General features: G+C 51.2%; 1 protein-coding gene across 3 annotated transcripts in view; it reads left to right on the top strand.

The window, feature by feature from the left end:
• The first annotated feature begins 16,699 nt into the window (after positions 1-16,699).
• Positions 16,700-20,886, top strand: part of RNF216 (ring finger protein 216) — a 107,100-nt gene continuing 102,913 nt past the window's right edge. For 2 of the 3 annotated variants that reach the window (XM_045821020.1, XM_045821006.1), the window contains exon 1: positions 16,743-16,873. The gene's annotated coding sequence lies outside the window, so the exon portion shown is untranslated. Of the gene's footprint in view, positions 16,874-20,886 lie in introns of all 3 variants that reach the window. The other variant, XM_045821028.1, reaches the window with a different exon arrangement.

Genomic DNA, 20,886 nt, shown 5'->3' with positions numbered 1-20,886 from the left:
TCCAGGGACACCCCGCCCCATGCACTTGTATGTGTGTCTGTCACCTCATGTTATATCTTTTCCTTAAAAGGGATCAGCCCTGCAATCCCTTGAACTCTCCCCCTAAAAACGTGGTAACATGTTAATATTTGAGGAATTTAGATGAAAGGTATTCAGGAATTCTTTGTACTATTCTACCACTGTGACTTCTCTTTAAGTCTGAAACTGTGCCCCAATAAAAAATTAACAAGAGCAGTCAGTAGCTGGTGTGGCTCCATGGATTGCAAGCTGGTCTGTGAACCTAGGGGTTGCGGGTTATTCCCAGTCAGGGCACAGGCCTGGGTTTCGGGCCGGGTCCCCAGTAGGGGGCGCGCAAGAGGCGACTGATGTGTCTCTTGCACATTAATGTTTCTCTTCCTCTCTTTCTCCCTCCCTTCCCCTCTCTCTAAAAATAAAGAGAGAAAAAGAAAAAAACTAAGATCAATTATTGAAAGGATTATTAACACCAATAAAATAATTGGTTTGTATTTAAAACTAACTTCAGGCATGATTGATGAAAATAAGGGAAGGAAAGTATATACAATATTCAGACAGGAAAAAGGAGACAATTTTAGTAGAGGTATTTTTAAATTATTAGACTACTATAAATAGGATGTCATAAACATGAAATTAAATTGGACACCTTTCTATAAAGATACAAATTACAAAAGCCGACAAAGCAACAGAACACCAAATAAACCACTAAACAGAAAATGAAATGGATCCATACTCAAAAATATACCACCACAGAAACACAATCAAATCCTGCTCCAAGATTTTTATAATGTGCAGAAGCCAACATGGATTTGTATCTAGACTATAGGGAAAAGACTAAAAATAAACAAGAAAAAGACAGTCCTGAAGAGACACAGGCAAAGGTAATGAACACGGAAAAACCACCGTATGCGTTGTTTACAGCTACATTCACACCTCGTCAGTAAATAAACACAGAGAAGGACGCAGCAATCTCAGGACTCGTGACCTCACCGTGGCAGGAGGAAAGGTGGAATAGGGTTACTAATAGAAGTTTTTTTTTTTTTAATAAAAAGAAGTATGTATTATAGTAAGTAAAACCTGTAATAAGACCCAAGTTCAAGCCATAACGGAACAAAACGGATACGTTTGGCCTTGTCAAGATTTAAAATGACAGATCCGCTTTCATTTGCCTCCCCAGCTCGAGTCTGTCCCGTCTTGAGCAAGAAAGCATCAACGCCGGACAAATGCATCATCTCTGCGTCACTTCCCACCCTCGCCGCTGCTGCCCGAGCAGAACCGTCCCCACTAAACTGCGCCCACCGCCTCTCTCATCTACCCGCAAACCTACGCGCGCTCGCGCGCACATGCGCGCTGCCCCACCACCGTTTGCCCAGGCAGGACTGCCCCCCCTTCCCCAAGTCGGAGACACTGTCCCCTACTCACTGTTCTCGCGCCCTTAGTTCAGCCACCACCAACTCCACTCGCTGCTGGCATATTCTCACCCAAACACCAATCACTGCGTCAGTACCAACAGGACCGAGTCTACAGCCCCTGACAACCTACTTCCCGGAGCCACCTCCAGCCGCACTGCCCAGGGGCTCCTCCTGGCGCCCAATGCGGCGCTACCTACCGCGCGCGCATCCTTTCCTTTAAGACTCATCTTTCCACGCGCCGTCCACGGCAGGAACTGACCTCCCTCCCTGCGTCCACTCATCCAGCAGAGATAAGCATCGGGGCACCCACGCTGGGGAGCCCCTTTCTGTTCGCGGGACCCAGGTACGCACAGCACCCCAGCCACGCATGGGACCCGGTGCTTTCCTGGGACTCCGCGATCCAGACACTCAGTAAAGGTGTGTGGAACGAAGACAGACACTTGTAGGTTCCTGAAACAATTAATTCACGGCATTCCTTCGCTGCCCTCATAGCTCGGGAGACTACCGCGGGCTGTGATGTGGGGTCCACGGCAGTGAGGGAGGGTCGGAGAGAGGGGGTCCCTCCTGCCCAAAGGAAGGTTGGCCACCGCAGCGGAGCTCAGGGACCTGGGTAACAAGGATTGTTGGTGGAAACAATCCACCAGTGGGAAAGAGGGGTGACCATTCGTGGGGAGAGCTGACCCCCCTAGCTCACCCAGCCAAGGCTGTCACTGAATCTCCTGCAAATGATGAACTCCGACGTGGCCAAGCTGTGGGAGGACAGAGAAGCAGTGAGACATACCTTGCCTGCGCCCCCCGCCCCAAGCCAGACAAGTACCCCAACCCTCTGCAGAAGACGTCAGACGCAGCCGCCCACCGGACCCCACACGGAACCCCCTTCGCAGTGTGGTCTGCCACACGTGTCCACTCTACAGCCTGTCAAAGAAGCAACCGCCGATCCGAGGTTCAACGGAGGCCTCAGAACCCACCAGGTCCCAGGTGTTGGCCACCCGAGACCAGCCTGGAGTCTGGAAGTACGCAGATCACACTCAGAGACCTCCCAACACTGCGTAGGTACCCCTGGACTTGGGTGGAACTACAACTCCCGAAAGCCTCCGCGCGACGCGCTTCCGATGAACGGTGACGCACTTCCTGCCACCTGTGGCAGCGGGCGTGGCACCGGGCAAGGCGGCGTGGACTGCCCTGGAGCTAAGTGCACCCACGGCCCCGCTGGATGGGCGGAGGTCCGTGGACGCACCCTTTTCCACCAGATGGCTCGGTGGCGGTCGCCCTGGCGGTTTCCCTCTGGATCTGATCTGTCCACAGGCTTTGGGGGCCGGGGAGGTGGGCGGGACGCGGTTTATGACTGTCCCGGCCTTGTAAGCCCAACATGGACCTGCCTGAGGCCTCGTCTCAGAAAGTCTACTGCCCTTAAGGGGACCTTTTTCTTTTTTTTTTTTAAGACCTACCCTTCGGTCCTTGTGATTACCCCCCGAATTGGTATCGTTAGCCCCATTTCCCAGATGAAGAATCAGAGGCAGTCTTTCTCAATATGTTGACTCGGAAGGAATCCTTGAAATAGTTCTCATCTCAGGGAACCCCGTCTAAATATTATGTCTGCAGCTCATGCTGGAATAAGGTGATCATGAATTTATTATGCTTCTGGGATACTAAATATGCCCGCGGACGATGGCCAGACCATACTTAGAAACAAGACTCTGACCTACCCGGGGAAACCAATTCCTTATGTACAACAAACAGCCCAGGATGCCAGGTTGCTATCTCTAGAACAATCCAGGAGACTAAACAGTAACTTTGTTTTTAAAAAATATTTACTTTCAGAGAGGGGAGGGAGGAAGAGAAATATGGATATGTGATTGCTTCTCCCACACCCTCAACCAGGGACCTGGCTGGCAACCCAGGCACGTGACCTCACAGGGATTCAAACTCTCAAACTTGCAGTTTGCAGGCCAGTGCTCAGTCCACTGACTCATACCAGCCAAGGTAAAAGAGGTAACAGTTGGCCTCAGATCCTGGGGTTTGATCAATAACTGACAGCTTCCCTAACTTTTGTCCCCACTTCTAAGTTAAGACCAACCAGAGAAAGTCAAATATCTACCCCTCACCAAAAATTTCTCCAGTCTTTGCCAAATGGTACTGGGGAGATGCGAGAGGAAACATTGCCCAGAGCTGAAAATCACTGGTTTAAACCAGACAAGTAGTTTATGCGAACTGGACCAGGAGCTCCAGCCTTATCCAACTAGCCGTTGAGAAAACGAGCAACTTGAATCCAGAGTGTGTAGCTTACAAGGTAGAATCTGTTCACTTCATCTGCTGTTGGAGCCCCGGCCAACGTCCGTGGGAACAGATGGGGTTCCCGCAGCACATCCGTCCGTGTGGTCCCCAGAGCAGCTATAAAACAGGGTATATCGCTCGTGCTTGGAAGAAGTATTGTCGTGGAGGGCGGCTCCAAATCTCAGGTTCAGTCTCAAATCTCCTTTCCAATATGGAATCCTACCCGGAAGTAAAGTAGCCCCATATGTTCTGGAGACAATCAAGAATAATTTAACAAGTAGCCAATGGCAGCACGGTTAAAATATCACAATGCAGACACTATGAAAGTCCCATATTTCAATCATGTGAACGCTTGGTATCATCAAGCTTCAACTAGGGAATCACTGTCACATAATGAAATCTCTTTCTAGAAAATTTTAAATAAATCAATCTCTTACCCTTTACTTAAAAAATCCTGCACAGCCCTGGCCTGGGTGGCTCCGTTGCTTTGAGCGCCATCCTGTGAGCTGAAATGGTGCAGGTTTCATTCCCACTCAGGGCATGTGCCCAGGGCGCAGTTTCCATCCCCAGCTGGGGTGCGAGTGGGAGCTGACCAAGCAATGCCTGCCTGTCTGTCTGTCTGTCTCCCTTCCCCCTCTTCCTATCTTTCTAAAAGCAATGAAAAAATGTCCTTGGGTGACAATTGAAAAAATTCTGCACAGATCCACTATGTGAGTTTCGGGTGCCTAAGCAGACTCTGCCTGCTTCTGAAGCCCGCACGGTCTGCCATTAAAATTCATGTTTCCTGCCCTGGCTGGCGTAGCTCAGTGGAGTGGATTGAGCACGGGCTGTGAACCAAAACATCGCAGGTTCGATTCCCAGTCAGGCCACATGCCTGGGTTGCAGGACACGGCCCCCAGCAACCGCACATTGATGTCTCTCTCTGTCTCTTTCTCCTTCCCTTCCCTCTCCAGAAATAAATAAATAAAACCTTTAACAAAAGATTAATGTTTCCTCGGCCATCTTCAGGGGTGGACTAACTCTCCCCAAGGCTATGCGAAATCCCAGCTGGTCAACTAGATATCTAAAATGACACAGCAGAATTAAGGAGCCTAGAAGAGGCCACTGTAGCCACACAACAAGCTAAAAGCTCAACAAACAGAAAAATCAAACTCTTAGATCCCTCAGGGAAGTGAGATCACAAGGGAAGCCGCTGCCCCGGAAACGGAAGAGAGAGGCCCAGGCAGATTCTGAGAATCGCAACGTACCAGAGCAGAAACTTCCACGTGGACCTGTCCGGAGTAGGGAACCCTGGCCTGTGACTGCTAAACTGCTGGAGGCTTAGGGTGGACCAGTGTAAGGGTCAAAATCTCCAAGGAGGTCCCCGCCCTTCTATGAGGGTTAACCTCTGGGAGCTCAACCAGAAGTGAAAAAATCCCCTCCTGCTTCCATCTGAGAGACAGCGGAGTCCTCTGTTCTCCTTAACAAGGGCTGCCCTCAGGAGAAGCTAGTTAACGAGAGCCTGTCCTGCTGGGGTCTCATCAGAGCCCAGCGCACTTGGGGGAGGGAGACACCCAACTCCCTTGGCGCTCTCCAACCAGACCGTGCCATTGTGGGGGAGGGGGAGGGCTGAGAAGTCTCCAGAACTCATGGAGTCTGGGGGCGCAGACTCCCCAGTGGACCATGTGAACACTTCTGCACACCCCACACCCACCTGCACCTTGCTTAAGGTCCACTCACAGCAGGTTTCTTGTTTTGGTTTGTGTGTGTGTGTTGCTTTCCCCCGGTGCAAGCAGGTCCTCAAACAACATCGCTTCCTTGAATGTCATTTAGGAATAATGTGGAGGACAAGACATGGGACTTAATTCTTGTCATATCAATGAGCCTGTGGTAAAACCGGTTTCATTATATTCGGCTTGGTTAAAGTCGAAGAACCTATCGACTGCATGAAGTGAGGAATTAGCGTACATCTTATCCACCTTTCAACAGAAGATTACAAGGCGTCCTAAATGGCAGAAAACACAATCGGACGAGACTGGACAAGCATCGGAGCGAGACTCCGGAGGGTGCGGGTGGAGGTGGAAGGGGGTCGGAGGGGATAAATGGTCATGGAAAAAATACAATTAAAAACAAAACAAAACAAAACAAAATGAGACCCTGGCCCATTTGTAGACAGACGGGAGAAAACCCACAAACAGAACCAATTGCAGATGCAAACCAGGTGAGTGGCCGGTAAAGTCGGCATCTCAGGCCAGTGGGAGGGACAACGGACTTTTCACGTGGGATGCTGGGACCCCTGGCTGGCCTTATGGAAACAGAGGAAAGTACATGTGTTCCCCATACCACATTCCCCTTAATTTCCAACGAGCAGAGACTTAAGTGGAAAATGAAAAAGGAAGCCATACAAGTAGTGTCAGCAGAGAACCTGGGGAAATCCCTCTGCCGCTGGGAACGGCGAGACCTTCCCTGAGACCTGAGATGCGTGCGCGACGGTGGGGAAGACGAGCACACCTGACTGCGTGAACACGGGAGACGTTCGCATAGCGTGAAAGCCCGTGGCCAGAGTAAAAAGAAATGGCTTCTCGTGGAACACATCTGCAATGTACATCACAGACAAAGGGTCAGTATTCGTAACATGGAAAATGCTCCTAAAATTAGAGGAAGACAAAACCCTCTGTAAACACGCCTGCTAGCTGTGCATTGACAGTTCACAGGAAAAGAAAGGAAAATTCCTTTAAAATGTGAGATGTTGCTTGATCTCATTCATGATAAGAAACACCCGAGGAGAGAGCATTTGTCACGTATCAGATTGACAAAAATCTAAGTATTTTTGACAACCCACTCAAAAATATGTATTCATTGTCTTTGGGAGATACTAGGAGACCAGATCATTATTTTGAAAGCAGATATATATGGGGGGGGGAATAAAACACTTATCTTTTTTATCTAAATGGGACCCATGGGTAACCAAATAATTGATAAGGGGGAATCAGTAAATTAAGAATTAGTGGAACTGTAGTAGTTATCACTTGGCAATCCCTAGTGAGTCCTCAGGCGGTGACCACCTCTGACCGCTGACATCGTTTCAAACAGTGAGAGAGCCTGACACCTTGTGCTCCAGGCTGTCCACGGCCTCAGCTGTGCGTCATCTTGGAAACAATAACAACTTGCGTCAGACCAAGCCTCTGGATCGAGCTACCAAGTTACAGGGAAACAAGAGGCAGGAGGATCTGTCAAAAATGGGACAACGAGATGGTCTGCAAAATCCAGGTTGTGGGAGGTTCCGCGGCGTCTCCAGCACTCCCAGTAGCTTCTCCGTGGCTCTCCTCTCCGCACCGCCCCCCCGAGTTTCCATTCCTGCTCCTCTCCTCTTACAGGTGTGCAGACTGAGGCCCCCAGAGCGCAGGCACCGAGCGCTTGGAGAGGCAGCAGGCACAGCTGGTGTTTGACCCGATCACCTCGTCCTGAGATGCCCCCACCTGATTTGTTCCCTGATGGCCCCCCAAATATTGTAGAAGCCACGGTGCTGACATCCTTGCCCTGTGCCCATGCCCTGTGTCCCCGGGCAGCCCCCGGTCCCCTCGCCCGCACGGCTCCCACTCTGCCTTGTCCAGCACACCCGGTGTGCCCTGTCCTCTCGCAGAGGCCCTGAGATCCGCTAAACCCCGGTGCCAGGCGGCACCTGCGGAAGCTGCAGCCCCCTTGAGCATGAGTATGAGTGTGCAGCTAGTGCTCAGGGGGCTAGAGACCAGGGGGGGACTAGAGCCCTGCCTGCCTAGCTCCCCCTCCCGCTGCACCCCCCTGAGCCAAGAATGACAAGGCCCCGCCCGCCCCACCCCCGGTACTGAGGGAGAAGGAGAGTGAGGCTGACGTGACCACCCCCAGAGGCCAGGGCAGGGGCGGGCGCCGTGCGCGTGAGACAGGGGCCAGAGGAGCACGCTCAGCCGCAGCTCGTGCCCGCCCATCTCTTCACCACAGCGAGGACGTTCTGTGCCCAGGAATGGAAACTCTAGGGACGCGCTAGGGCTGCCCGCCTGGGCTTCCCCGCGGCGGCCTTTTCCCGGTCTAGTCTGAGCTGTTGCTTTTGTTGAGATAAAATGTACGCGTTGCGTGAATGCACGGCAGCACATAAGCGTGCCATTTGGTGAGTTTGGACAAATGCATACACCCACGTGAGTAAAGACCATTAGGATACGCAGTTGTCCATCATCCCAGAAACTTCCCTTTACTCAGCCTCCTTCTGGTCCTTGAACCACGGGTCTGGAAGGTTCCGACACCTTCTGGGGCATTCAAGCCTTCCGGCTCTCTCCGCTTGCCAGGGGCTCCTGGCATGCCAGCTAGGTGCCTGTGAGGTGGCAGTCTGTGACTCCTCCCCTGCTACCAGCCTTCTGAGGACACCAGTGACCACACCATCCATGAGTCACCACCCAGGTCCACCCACAAGTGGAATCGTTCCCATCCCCACAAACCTTCCGCAGAGCTGACTCCCACCCCCCCCTGCCCCCGAAGCCCCAAGCTCATTTTACCCCACGGTTAATATCTGTGACAAAGCCGGCCCCAACAGAGGGGTGAAGACACCGGTAATCACCTTAGCAACGGGACATGCTGTGCGTTTGAATCATGTAACCCCATCCCCATAGCAACACGGAACCTCAGAGTCCCGTCATTCGCAGCCCGGTGGCGAGAGTGCTCACTTAGCTCAACCCCTCAGATGAAAACAGAAACAAAAACACACCAAACAACGTCATTATAGCCTCTTATCCTTGTACATAGTCTCTGTGTGGACTGTTCACAATGGATGTTGATTCAAATAGGTTAAGTCCGGCAGCGTCCATTCGGCTGCTGATTCCTGGGCTGATGATATCAGACCTGAAGCTTTGTCCCGCACTGTTAGGGGCACGGGAGGGTTATTTGACCGATGGCGGCAGAGCCAGTCTGCCAGAGAAGAACATTCCCGGGAGACGGGCAGCGGAGGTGTTGGCACCAGGGCACACAGTGCGGATTCCATGCAGCCGAGAGCTGTGACTGCCGCCGGGTCACTGGGGCCCCCTTGTGCCGACAGAGCAGCAGGCAGAGACAGGAGTTGCTCCGCCAGCACCGGCGGGCTAACAGGCCCCAGAGCGCATAAGGAGCGTGGAGGTCTGGAACTCCGGAGATGCCCCGTGTCGCGTCTCAGGGCTTCTGTGCCTGGTGACCATCAGAACGGGGCAGGAAGGAAGGCCTGACCCCTAACCGGGCGTTCGGTAACCGGGGTCCAGACCCCTCCGAGAGGAAGGTCGCCCTACCCAGCCATCCTCGCGGATCAACAGCAGAGCTGGCTGAAGATAGGGGATGGGGTGGGGGCAGAGAGAGAGGCACTCGTCAACCCCAGCACACATGGAAGGGCCAGCTGCAGGAGGGGGCGTTGTGACTTATCCCAGGAATCCTGTTTTGAGGGTTTTATTGTTTGTTAGTTTTGTTTTTTGTGGCTTTTTTTTTTTTTTCCAAATAAATCAGGACCAGCCACCACTTTGAAGGAAGGGTCAGTGGCGAGGCAGAATGAACGGGGCGCACGTGGGCGATGGGACATCAAGTGTGACCTGGAGGAGAAGCGGCCGTGCCTCACCAGGGGATGCCTCGGCCCCCTCGGACCCTCCAAAGGTCGCTTCCTGGGAGCGCCGGCGGCTCCCGGGCTCGGAGCTTCTCTGGCTGGCTGCTGGGGGCGTCCTCGGACCGTACCGGGGGCCAGCCACAGGTGCCGGAGGGAGGACGGCCCTGGGGACAGCCCGCAAGCAAAGACAGATGGCGAGTCAGCGAACTAAAACCCCGGCCCCCTCGGCTCGTGGGTGGGCTCACTTTGACGTGTGTCCTGCCTGTCTCCCGGAGGCCCCGGTGGGATTAAGCTTCAAAGGAAACTGACGTGATATCACACTTTGTTAGCTTCTGTTCCTGTCTCCCTTCCCCACGTGCCCCTGGGTGTCACTGGCGATCGTGTCCCCAAGACACCACCTGCATTTTCATCCTTGTCTCCGAGTCGTTGGGAAGAACACAAACCAAAATACCACGTCCTCTAAAGTTCCAAGTTCATCGCCATATAGTTATTGATTATATTCTTGTGTATAAGAATATATATATATAACTTTTATTGGATTTGTCATTTATTTCAACCTTAACTTTTGTTTTCTTGATCTGAGGGGTATCCATCTCCTTAGCTGTTTTCAAGAAATCAAAGACTCAAAGACTTTTCCCTTTTTTCCCCTCTAACATCTGTCCGGTTGGTTCCCGAGTTGACCTTATCTTTATTGTTTACTTTCTTCTCGTCCGTCGCTTTGGGTTTGCCTCTTGAGTTCAATATTTAGACCTTTTTGTTTCTCAGTAAGCGTGTTTAAACTAATCAATTGCCATTATGTACTTCTTTTGTGGAGGTGTGTTGCCATGAGGTGGTTTTTACAGCATTCGGTTCTGAATCTTGCTGGGTCTCCTTTGTAGTTCCCATTTTAACTTGAGTTATTTAGTGATATGCTATTTCATTTTCAAATGTGGAATTTTTCAACCCGCCTTTATCATTAATTTCACATTGTGGGGCTGTAAGATTGGATCCAGTATTTTAATTATGCCAGTTCCCCTCTATTAACATGCATAATTTCATTATTCTGTAGTTGTTACCCTTGAGATTACAACGTACAGCGTTGCCTTCCTAGAGCAGGGGTGTCAAACTCATTTACACCGTGGGGCCACATCAGCCTCCGGGTCGCCTTCAAAGGGACGAATGTAATTTCAACTCCTGAACTGTTAAGGAGTAGTTACATGTATACAGTCCTAAAATTACTTTGGCCCTTTGAATGCAGCTGCGAGGCTGATGCGCCCCCAGTGACAATGAGCCCGACACCCTTGTCTTGGAGCCGCCTGTGCATTTGAGGTTTCAACTGTTCCCCAGACAATGCCGGGACATGGGAACACACTCGGACTCCGCTTCCCCAGTAGAACGCAGGGCAAGGGCTGTTCTGAGAATCCCAAGCTAAGGCCCTGGGACTGGCAGCTTCTACTTCTTGTCTTTTAGAAGCCTTGCTCTTGGGATGCCCCATCAGGGGATCCAGCTATATATTTTCTAAGAATCCCAGCCCACACGGCAGGCCACAGGGAGAAGACCCAAGCCTCTCTGCGTCACCACCCTGGCTGAGCTTCCAGCCATCAGCCAGCGCCAACTGTAGGCCCAGCAAGTGAGCCTCTGAGCCGTTTCCACGCAGAGGATGCAGCCCCAGGTGACAGCGTGAAGAGCAGAACTGCCCAGCTGAGCCCGGTCAACCCACAGGGTTGAGGGAGACCATAAAGGGCTTTTGTGCTTTAAGGCACTCCCGCAGTTCCAAAGCTTGTTAGTTCCAGTGCCCCGTTTTCTGTGGAAATGGTCACTAGATTGTCATCCTACTGGCGACATTATAGACCTTAGTAATTTTAAAAATATTTTATTTATTTATTTTTAGAGAGAGAGGTAGGGAAGGAGAAAGAGAGGGAGAGAAATATCGATGTGTGGTTGCCTCTTGCACGCCCCCTACTGGGCACCTGGCCAGCATCCCAGGCACGTGCCCTGACTGGAAATCAAACTGGTGACACTTTGGTTCGCAGCCTGCGCTCAATCCACTGAGCCACACCAGCCAGGGCAACCTTAACAATTTTTAATAGGAGACTAAGTTCTCCACTGCCAACTGAAACAGGCAGAGTGAAAGGTAAATGAAACTTAGAGCTGCAAATGTATTTGGAACTGTGTTCAGTAAATTACTGCCACAAATATGTTTCAATACTCAGTGCTACTTAGTCCTAGTCCACATACAGCTTCCAGTGCCTCAGACCTCAATGTCTCACCGATAACACAGTCCTCACCAGGTTTGTCATCAAATGCAACTGTAAACCTTACCTAGTTTACGTTGTTCACTTACACGGTAATTTCCACATTTCAAATATAGGACTGGAGGCTGTTTTTAATGATCTCAGCCCTAGAAAGTCTACTTCACTAACGATGAAGACCAAGAAACTCATGATAAGGTTAGAGCAATATTGACCTGAGGCAGGAATGGAAAAATTCAAACTGAGCTGAAAATGGATCAGATGTTAACAAGTGCTGAGGGGAGAAAAATATAGAAATCAGAGAAATGGTTGGGGGATAAATCGCTGCCTTGCAACAGAGGCCCCTGATTTAATGGGGTACCAGGAAAACTTTAAGGACCGGCTCTCTGGGGAGAGCGCAGGTGCATAGCATTCGTTGATTTCTGTGGCGTAAACGCTCCCACCATGGCCTCCTTCAGGCTGGCGGTGTGGCCGCACGGGACACCGAGTTGGAAAGAATTGCAGACAATGGGCTGTAGCTGCCCCGACACACCACTGGCGTGATGGGTCACTGCGCTGTCGGGGAAGGCGTCAGCCTTTAGTGAGGGCGCTGTTCAGTGGGGGCCTTTCCAAGGACAACCTTTCAGGCAACGGTCCTGGGAAGACGGCAGCCACAGGCGGAAGGATGAGGTTGGACCCTTCACTAACTCCACGGACAAAAATAAACTCGGAGTGGATCAAAGACCTAAATGGAAGATCTGAAACGATAAAGCTCTTAGAGGAAAACGGAGCAAAGCCTTTATGACATCGGATTTGCTGATGATTTCTTGGCTACGACACCAAAGGCACAGGCAGCAGCAACAAAAAAATGGGTGACCTGGGCTTCATGAAAATTAAAAGAAAATAGTATGTCAAAAACCAATATCAACAGAATAAAAATGCAATCCACAGAATGGGAGAAAATATCAGGAAATCGTATATCCAATAAGGGATTAACATCAAAATATGGAGAATTCCTAAAACTCAACAACAAGGAAACATACGACTCCATTCAAAAATGGCCACATGATTAAACAGACATTCCTTTAAAGAAAATACACATATTGCCAATAAACCCATGAAAAGAGGCTGAAGAAGATTGTTAGAGAAATGTAAATCAAAAGTACAATGAGATACCACCTCACGGCCATTTTGATGGCTACTATTTAAAAAAAACAACAACAAACAAACCCAGAAAGTAAGAAGAATTAGCAAGGATGTGGAAAAAATGGAATCTTTGTGCACCGATGGTGGGAATGTCAAAAGGTAGAAAACGATGTGATAGTTCCTCAAAAGTTAAAAATAAAATTACCATACGACTCAGCAACTTCATTTCCGGGTGTACATGCAAAAGAATTGGAAGCAGGGGCTGTGAGAGCGATGGGTACCACTGTGTTCATGGCGACGACATTGTTCCCAACAGCTAAAGCATAGAAGCAACCCAGGTGTCTGTCGACAGATGAATGCGTGAGCAAAGCCTGGTGCATCCTTTGAACGGAATATTATTCAGCCTTAGGAAGAAAGGAGATTCTGACACAGGCTACAGCGCAGATGAACCCAGAGGACATCATGCTAAGTGAAATAAGCCAGTCGCAAAAGGACACATACTGTATGGTTCCACTCACAAGAGACACTTGGAGGAGTCAAATTCTTAGAGGCAGAAAGTAGAATGGTGGGTACCAGAAGCTCGGGGGGAAAGGAGAGTTATTGTTTAACAGGAATAGAATTTCAGTTTTGCAAAATGGAAAATGTTATGGAGATCGATGGTGACGACGGCTGCAAAAAACATTATGAATGTATTTTAATATACTTAAGAACGGTTAAGATGATGCATTTTATGTGTATTTCACCACAGTAAAAATACCTGGAAAAATAAACATATGTTGAGCAAAAGAAAGCAGACACAAGAGTACATGCTTTATGATCTCATTTATCTGAAACCACAGAAAAAGCAATTCTAATCTGAAGTGACAGAAAACAGATAATCGGTTGCCTAGCACCGGGGACGGGGGTAGTAGATCAACGACGAAGGAGCACAAGGGAATGTTTTGGAGTGATGGGAATGATCCCTGACTTGATTATGGTGGGGGTTGCCTGGGTACATAAATCTGCCCAAACTGATAGAAGTGTACACTTAAATTGGGTGCATTGTATTGCATATAAATTACACTGCAATAACATTGATTTAAAAAAAAAAGCAGCGGGCCAGAATAGCAGGAAATTACTACTTCTGAAAGCAGGCAGAGTTCAGGAATAATTTCCCCCATGGCCAGACCAGCGCTGTTTCATCTTGATAAAGCTGATGGCAGTGCTGCAGGTGAGCTCTCGGGAGCAAAGAGATGCTGCATGGACTGTGAAAACAGCAGTCCTCTACCAGCACGAATGATTCTGCAGGTCACGGGCACACGCTGCTCATTGCAGCCAGAAAGTGCAATAAAGGCAGCAGCGCTGTGGTGACTCATCGGAAGGGCTCAGGGTGCTGTGGGTGGTTCACACCTCCGGGGAGGGAGGTCAGGACAGAGGACGCGGAGTTCCGAAGATGGAACTTCCACATCTCTTCCCAGGACAACAGCAAAGCATCACTTGTTGATAACAGTTTCACCTGCAGGGAGATATGTTTTGCCCTTTTTGATTCTTGATGCTGAAAAGCAAACAATAACAACCACGACAAAAGTGACTGCTCGTGTTAATGACGCAGCAGCTCATTTGTCCTTGAAATTAAAACCAGGAACCAAATACCCCTTTACTGCTGATTGATTACAAATGATTCCATTCCGCTCTTAACAAAGCTTGTTTTCAGTTATACATATCACCCCAGATTTAATTCCCTCAGTTTTTATTGTAGCTCATCAGTTTGTTTAATGATAACAATTCAATAATTTTGTTTTATTTCAAAGAATGTTTTTTTAAGATTTTATTTATTTATTTATTTTTAGAGAGAAGAGAAGAGAGGGAGAAAGAGAGGAAGAGAAACATCAATGTGTGGTTGCCTCTCACACACACCCCCACTGGGGACCTGGCCCACAACCCAGGCATGTGCCCTGACTGGGAATTGAACTGGTGACCCTTTGGTTCACAGCCCACGCTCAATCCGCAGAGCTACACCAGCCAGGGCTATTTCATGGAATGTGTTTTGATGGTTACTTTCTGCTTATGGAAAGTGAGACTTGTATTCTCTTTATATAGTGTGACATGGCATTTTCTTTTAAAGTAAATGTTTTAACAAAAATGTATCGGTCTAAGGAAAACTATCACTGGGGGGGGCGATAAGCGGGTCAGGCAAATATTGCGGCAGGACTGCTCAAACGTACGAGGGTCTGGAAAGGCTGTTCCCTTTCCAGTTCCCGTTTTCTTGTTCGTTGAGAGGGCAGGGGTGGGCTCACCTGGGGCATCTTTTTTTTTTTCTCAAGATTTTATTTTCAGAGAGAGGGGAAGGGAAGGAGAAAGAGAGGGATAGAAACCTCAATGTGTGGTTGCCTCTCATGTATCCCCCCCTCACTGGGGACCTGGCCTGCAACTCCAGCACGTGCCCTGACTGGGAATCAAACCAGCAAACCTCTGACTCCCAGGCCTGTGCTTAATCCACTGAGCTATGCCAGCCAGGGCTGGGGCATCTTGATAGGACAGAGCAGGGTCAGCAGTGCCCTATACATGTGAGCCACTTTTTATCTTTTATACCTATTTTTACTGTAGCTTTTCTATGTGTAGATGTGTTTAGACCCATAAATACTTACCATCGTGTCACAGTTGCCTACGGCATTCAGTGCGGTGACACGCTGCACAGGTGTGTAGCCTGGGAGCAACAGGCTGTCTGCCACATAGCCCAATGTGTGTGCAGCAGGCTGTACCTCTGGGTTTGTGTGAGTGCACTCTGTGAAGTTCACGCAATGACGGAATCGCCTCAAGACGAATTTCCCAGAACATACCCCCTCCCCAAAGTGACGCACGACTGTAATTGCCTGTTGACATCACGACGTAGGGCTTGTTGGCAATTTAATATGTCCTAAATATGTTCACGGCTCCCTACCCTGACCAAAATCTGCTCCCCTCATTTCCCCCCACATTTGTGAATGGAGCCACTGTGGACCCAGTTGCACCAGCCAAAAACCTTGTAGCTATCCTTGACTCCTTCCTTTCTCTCTCAACTCACATCCAGTCCAATCGTGCATCTCTCTCTTCTACCTTAAAAAAAAAATCCTAATCTGATTATTTCTCACTGCCCCCTCCCTGACCATACTAGCCCGAGTTGCCACTGCTTCTTATTTAGACGCCTTTCCTGCTTCTGTCTGGTCTTACCTCTTCATAGACTATTCTCTAAACAGCCACCAGAGTGATCTTTGCAAAATATAAGCAGATATACTCACGTCCCTGCTCCGGATTCTCTAGCAGCTTCCATCACACTTAGAATCAAATCCAAATTCCTTATTGAGAACTTCTAAGATTCAGGCTGCTACCACCTGGCCGATTCCGCTCCCTACCGCCCCCTACCGTCTCTGCCCCCGCACTGCAGCCACGCTGTTTTCCCCACCAGGCACAAGCCTTTCTAATGCCGTCTGCAGGAGTGCTCGCCCTCTGGGGGGTCACCTTGGCTCACCCCGTAACTTCATTCAGTTTGCTGCTCGATGTCCTCTCCTCAGAAGACATTGTCTCTAATCATCCTATTGTCACCGTCACTCTCTATGCCTTTCCTTGCTTTATTTTTCCCGTGTTTTTTCCCCCTAAACACTTTCTGCCTGAGCCAGTATTTTAGTTAGTTAGTTCACTAGTTATTGACTCGCCCGCTAAAACATAAACGTCATTAGACCAGGGACCTCTTTACCTTCGCATGCCCAAAGCCTAGAACAGGGCCTGGCACACAGGAAGCCCTCCGAACCTCTGCGCTGAATGAATGAGTGACTTGGCGAGGGCAACGGGTGCAAATAGGTCCTAGCCAGTAGCTTCCCACGGCCACCTGCCCCCACGCCCTTTTCAACCCCAGGGCGCCAGGAACACCTCGCGGGGTTGAGGGAGTCTCAGCTCCCGTCGTCCTCCCGCCCAGGGGGGGAGTCGAGGCTCAGCGCGGCTGCAGCGGGATGGAGCCGCGGCCGCGCGTTCCTCTCTATGGTCTCGGTCCCCAAGCCCCTCCTCCCGGGCCCCCGGCGAGCCTCTATGGTTCTTCCTGTCATTAGTCGGGAGGGGGCGCTGTGCGCAGGCGCGAGGTGACGCCGCGGCAGGGCCGGAAGGAGCGCAGCTGGGGCCTCGGCGGCGGCGGCGACGGAGCTGTCGGCCGCGGCTTGTGGACACTAAAAGCCCCGGCGACGGAAGGCGACAGAAGCCGCCAAGCCCCCCCGGCGAGCCGAAGAGTTGAGTGGCGAGTAAGTGTCGGCCGCGGGGCGCGCCCCGCTCCTCCGCGAGGCGAGCGGCGTCTCCGCCCGGCGCCTCCCTCAGCCCGGGGTCGGGGCGGGGGCCTCGGCCGTGAGGGGCGGCGGGGGCGCGGGGCGCCGGCCGGCCGGAGCGGCGGGGCCGGCCGCGAGGCGGGCGCGACAAAGGCGCGCGCGGCCGGCGGACCCTCCCCCGCTCCCCGCACTTCGGGAAGTTTCGCGGGCCGGTCCGGCCGCCCGCGGCGCGAGGGCGAAAGCGCCGAAAGTCCGAGTTTGCGGGACGGCACCTCCCGGGAGGCGGCGTCAGCGCGGGGGGCGATGCGCTGTGACTTTGAACTCCGGCGGCCCCGGCCCCGGGGGCTGCCGGGCCGCAGCCCTGCAGCCGCGGACTCCGCTCGGGGGGCCGTGCAGGTGCGCGCCAGCCCCTGCGGCGCGGAGGCCGGGGTCCCGACGCACGTGCTGCGGTGCGGGGCGGCGAACGTCCACGTCGCTCCCGCTCGGCTGGGGCCGAGCGCTGCGCAACGCGGGTCCCAAACTTCGGGCCACTTCAGGGCCGTGACGAGCCGCCCGGAGTGCCCGCGGGGCCCGTTTCAGTTTCTAGGGCCGCTCCCCGCGCGCGCTGGCCAGGGACCCTGCGGACCACCGCAGTGCGCAGGGACAGGTGCCCCGGCACGGCCCGCCCCGGACATTCTGCTGCGGGACGGGGACCGTTCCCCGCGGGCGGAGGGCGGGGGAGACTTGGGGGCGGACCCCGACTCCGGGACCGGGTCCGGAGGAGGGCGCTCGGGACTGGCCCGGCTCTGTTTGCGTCCGAGCGAGTGCTCGCGGCCGCGGCCGGGGGTGGGGAGGGCTTGGACTTGAGGAAGTAGCGGCAGGCGCAGACTTTCGATTTTTACCCGGAGGGCTGGCGGCAGCCGCGGAGGGGAGCCCTGCAGCCCCGGAGGGCGCGAGTCCGCGAAGTGGGGATGGGAGCCGCGGAGACAAAGTTTCTGAACTGGGATGGCCAAGAGAATCTGTCTGTTACCGCCGGTGGCTACTGTTTAATTAATGAGTGTTTGCTCTGTTCTAGGCTGTGCAGATTTTCACAGACTTCTCACTGATCGCGCGCCTACTTACCCGTGCTGTGTTGTCTTCATTGCTGATAATACAGTGATAGCACAGAACAGGATGCTGCGTGGCACTGTTCTAAGCGTCTTCTGCGGGCTAACTGTTAATCCTCAGTGACGTGGGTTTTACTGTATTTTAAAAGGAAGAAAATGTGCTACAAAATAGCGTACCTAACCACAAAGCTTGCAAGGGCCTGAGCTAGAACGTGACTCAGTTTGCTTCCAGAGTTCATGCTCCTAATCATCCTGCTCTAGTACTGTGGATATTTATTCAACGAAACCTCGTAGGGAGTATTAATTTCGTGCCAGGCCGTGTGCATGTCCTGGGCTCAGGGGAATGAATAAGAGGCGGGGCCCCGTCTTCGTGGAACTTGTTTTAGCGGAGGAGATGGACGTTAAATGCAGCTGCCTGAGTAATTGTAGATGACACTTCTGCCGAGTCCTTGGAAGGAATGAGAGAGGTGTGACTGAACACTGGAGATAGTCAGGAAAGGTCTCTGTCTGAGCAAGTGACATTCAGGATGAAGCAGGACGATCAAGTTCATTTGGTCCGAGACAGGCAGTGGAGGATAATCCAGCCAGAGAAGAGAGCCAGAGTGGAAGGAAGGAGCATGCCCTGTTCAAGAAACAGCCATTATCTCTGCGGAATGGTGAGCTGGCCAGAGGCAGGAGGTGAGGCTAGCAGTGCCAGCAGGGGTCCTTCCTGCGCAGCAGGGTTTCGCAGGCTCTACCGTGGTGAGGTTTGTGGTTCAGAGAAACAGGCTCTGGGGCTGTGTTCAGATATGGCAGGGGAGAACCTGTAGGCGGTATTGGGGTGGAAGGGACAGGGTGTCATGGGCTCACGTAGTATTCAACTATGAAAGGGTCCTTGCAAACATTGATTCCTACTGCCACCACCACCTTATAGATGAGAATGTTCTTACTGTCCTGGTTTCTCAGCCAGTGTTCAGTTGACGATCAAGGGAAATCTTAATGTTATATGTTAAACTCTTTAGCCTACCCAAAGAAGATCTTGAATTTAATTTTTGGGTTAAAAGCTCTTCTGTTGCACACACACAAAAAAGCATGCGCGCGCACACACACACACACACACACACACACACAAACAACTAATTACAGGATTTTTAGAGCTCTTTTACACTCCAGACTAATTGTTCACGTAATTGTATCTAGTTATGCATGGTGATACACTTTGGTTTCTCTTCCGTTTGTGTAAATCTTTCGCCTTAATTATGGATGGTGTTTTACCTTCGTTCTTCCATTTTTGTCAATGTATTTAATACTCGTTGCACTTTCTTATTCTGAGTTCCTCGCCTGCCTTGTGCTTAATAGTATCACCATCCTTCAGTCACCTGATTTCAACATCTAGGTCACCTATGCCTCCTTTCTTTCTGTTGCCCTGAGGACTGATTACATACAAAAATCCCAGTGAATCTAATTCTGCAGTTGGTATCGTGTATCTTTCTCTTCCCCTGTTAGCTCCCGGGCAGACTTCCCTAGCCCTTGTCTCTGCGTGCCCTGCCGCCAGGTGTCTCCTACGGCCTGACCTACGTACTGCAGCTGGGCCGGCTTTCCTGAAGCAGAACTCTGCGCTGCTCCCCGTTGAGTGGAAAATAAAGTCAGAGCTCGGTCTGCATCGGCTAGCTGTTGCTACATAGCAAACCACTCCATGCTCAGTGACCTAATCCAACACCACAGTTTCAGTTGTTGACGGTTTTGTGAGTCAGGAGATCGGGAAAGGCTCACCTGGGCCATTTTTTTCTGATGCTCATGCTGTCCCACAAGGTGGCCAGGGCTGGAGGTCCCACTGGCAAAATGGCTTCCTCACTCCCGAGCCTTGTCAGGCTGCTGGAGGGCAGGGCTGGCCTGGCCCCGTCCGGGTGCGGGGTCGGGGCTTTCCGTGTGACCTCTCCAGCGGTGCATTCGGACTTCTTGCGTGGTGGCTCTGGGCTTCGGGAGCCTGAGGCAGAGGCTGCTGCCCCTCCTAGAGGCTCGCCTGGAGCTGGCACTGCACTCAGTTTAACTTAGACACTGCCGCCTCTGCCAAGTGTTTCCGGGCGGCCTGCCTTTCCCCAGCTGCAGTAGGCTTTCTCCTGCACTGACGGTTTTCCGCTTTTTAGTGTACCTAATTGTATGCACATTTTCTCTCACTGATGGGACTCCATGTTTTTAAAAAGATTTTATTTATTATTTTTAGAAAGAGGGGAAGGGGAAAGAGGGAAGGAGAAAGGGAGAGGAACATCAGTGTGTGGTTGCCTCTTGCATGCTCCCTACTGGGGACCTGGCCTGCAACCCAGGCATGTGTCCTGACTGACGATTGAACCAGCGACCGTTTGGTTCATAGGCCGACACTCAGTCCACTGAGCCACACCAGCCAGGGCTAATGTATTTTAATTTTTAGGTATTAATGTAAATAATGTCAATTTAGTATAAAAAATTAGGAAATGTAAGGAAGCAAAAATGACTTTAAACTTACTACTTCGAAAGAACTGTTATTAACTTCTGTTGTGTTGATTTAATACTGATTAAATATTAGTATATTTAAATATACTAGTGGATATCCAAATACTGGTTAAGATGAGAAACTAGCATTTGAATGAGAAGCAAAAATTACTTACAGACACTTGAAAAACCCGCTAGGAAGAGGCCTGTGGGGGCTGCTGTGATGGGCATGTCCGCGGCTCCCAGCCTGTGCTTGACTCTGCTTTGCCCACCTTTCCTGTGGTGTTCGTAGATGGACCCATTAAATCTGAAACATCTTTTATTGCCCCAGACTCAGTGTTTGCAGAAGTGACAGGCACATTTATGGAGCTCACGCTGGACAGCAGGAGCACTGCAGGACCCCAGGACCGAGCGGTGTTGTACCAGGAGCATGCGTAAGGAAGAGTGGAAGGGACCGTG

The sequence above is a fragment of the Phyllostomus hastatus genome, unplaced genomic scaffold, assembly GCF_019186645.2.
Source record: "Phyllostomus hastatus isolate PE091 unplaced genomic scaffold, TTU_PhHast_1.1 phas_contig_150, whole genome shotgun sequence".
NCBI lineage: Eukaryota > Metazoa > Chordata > Mammalia > Chiroptera > Phyllostomidae > Phyllostomus > Phyllostomus hastatus.
The sequence above is the reverse complement of the archived record's forward strand: the minus strand, read 5'-3'. Positions and strand labels throughout refer to the sequence as shown.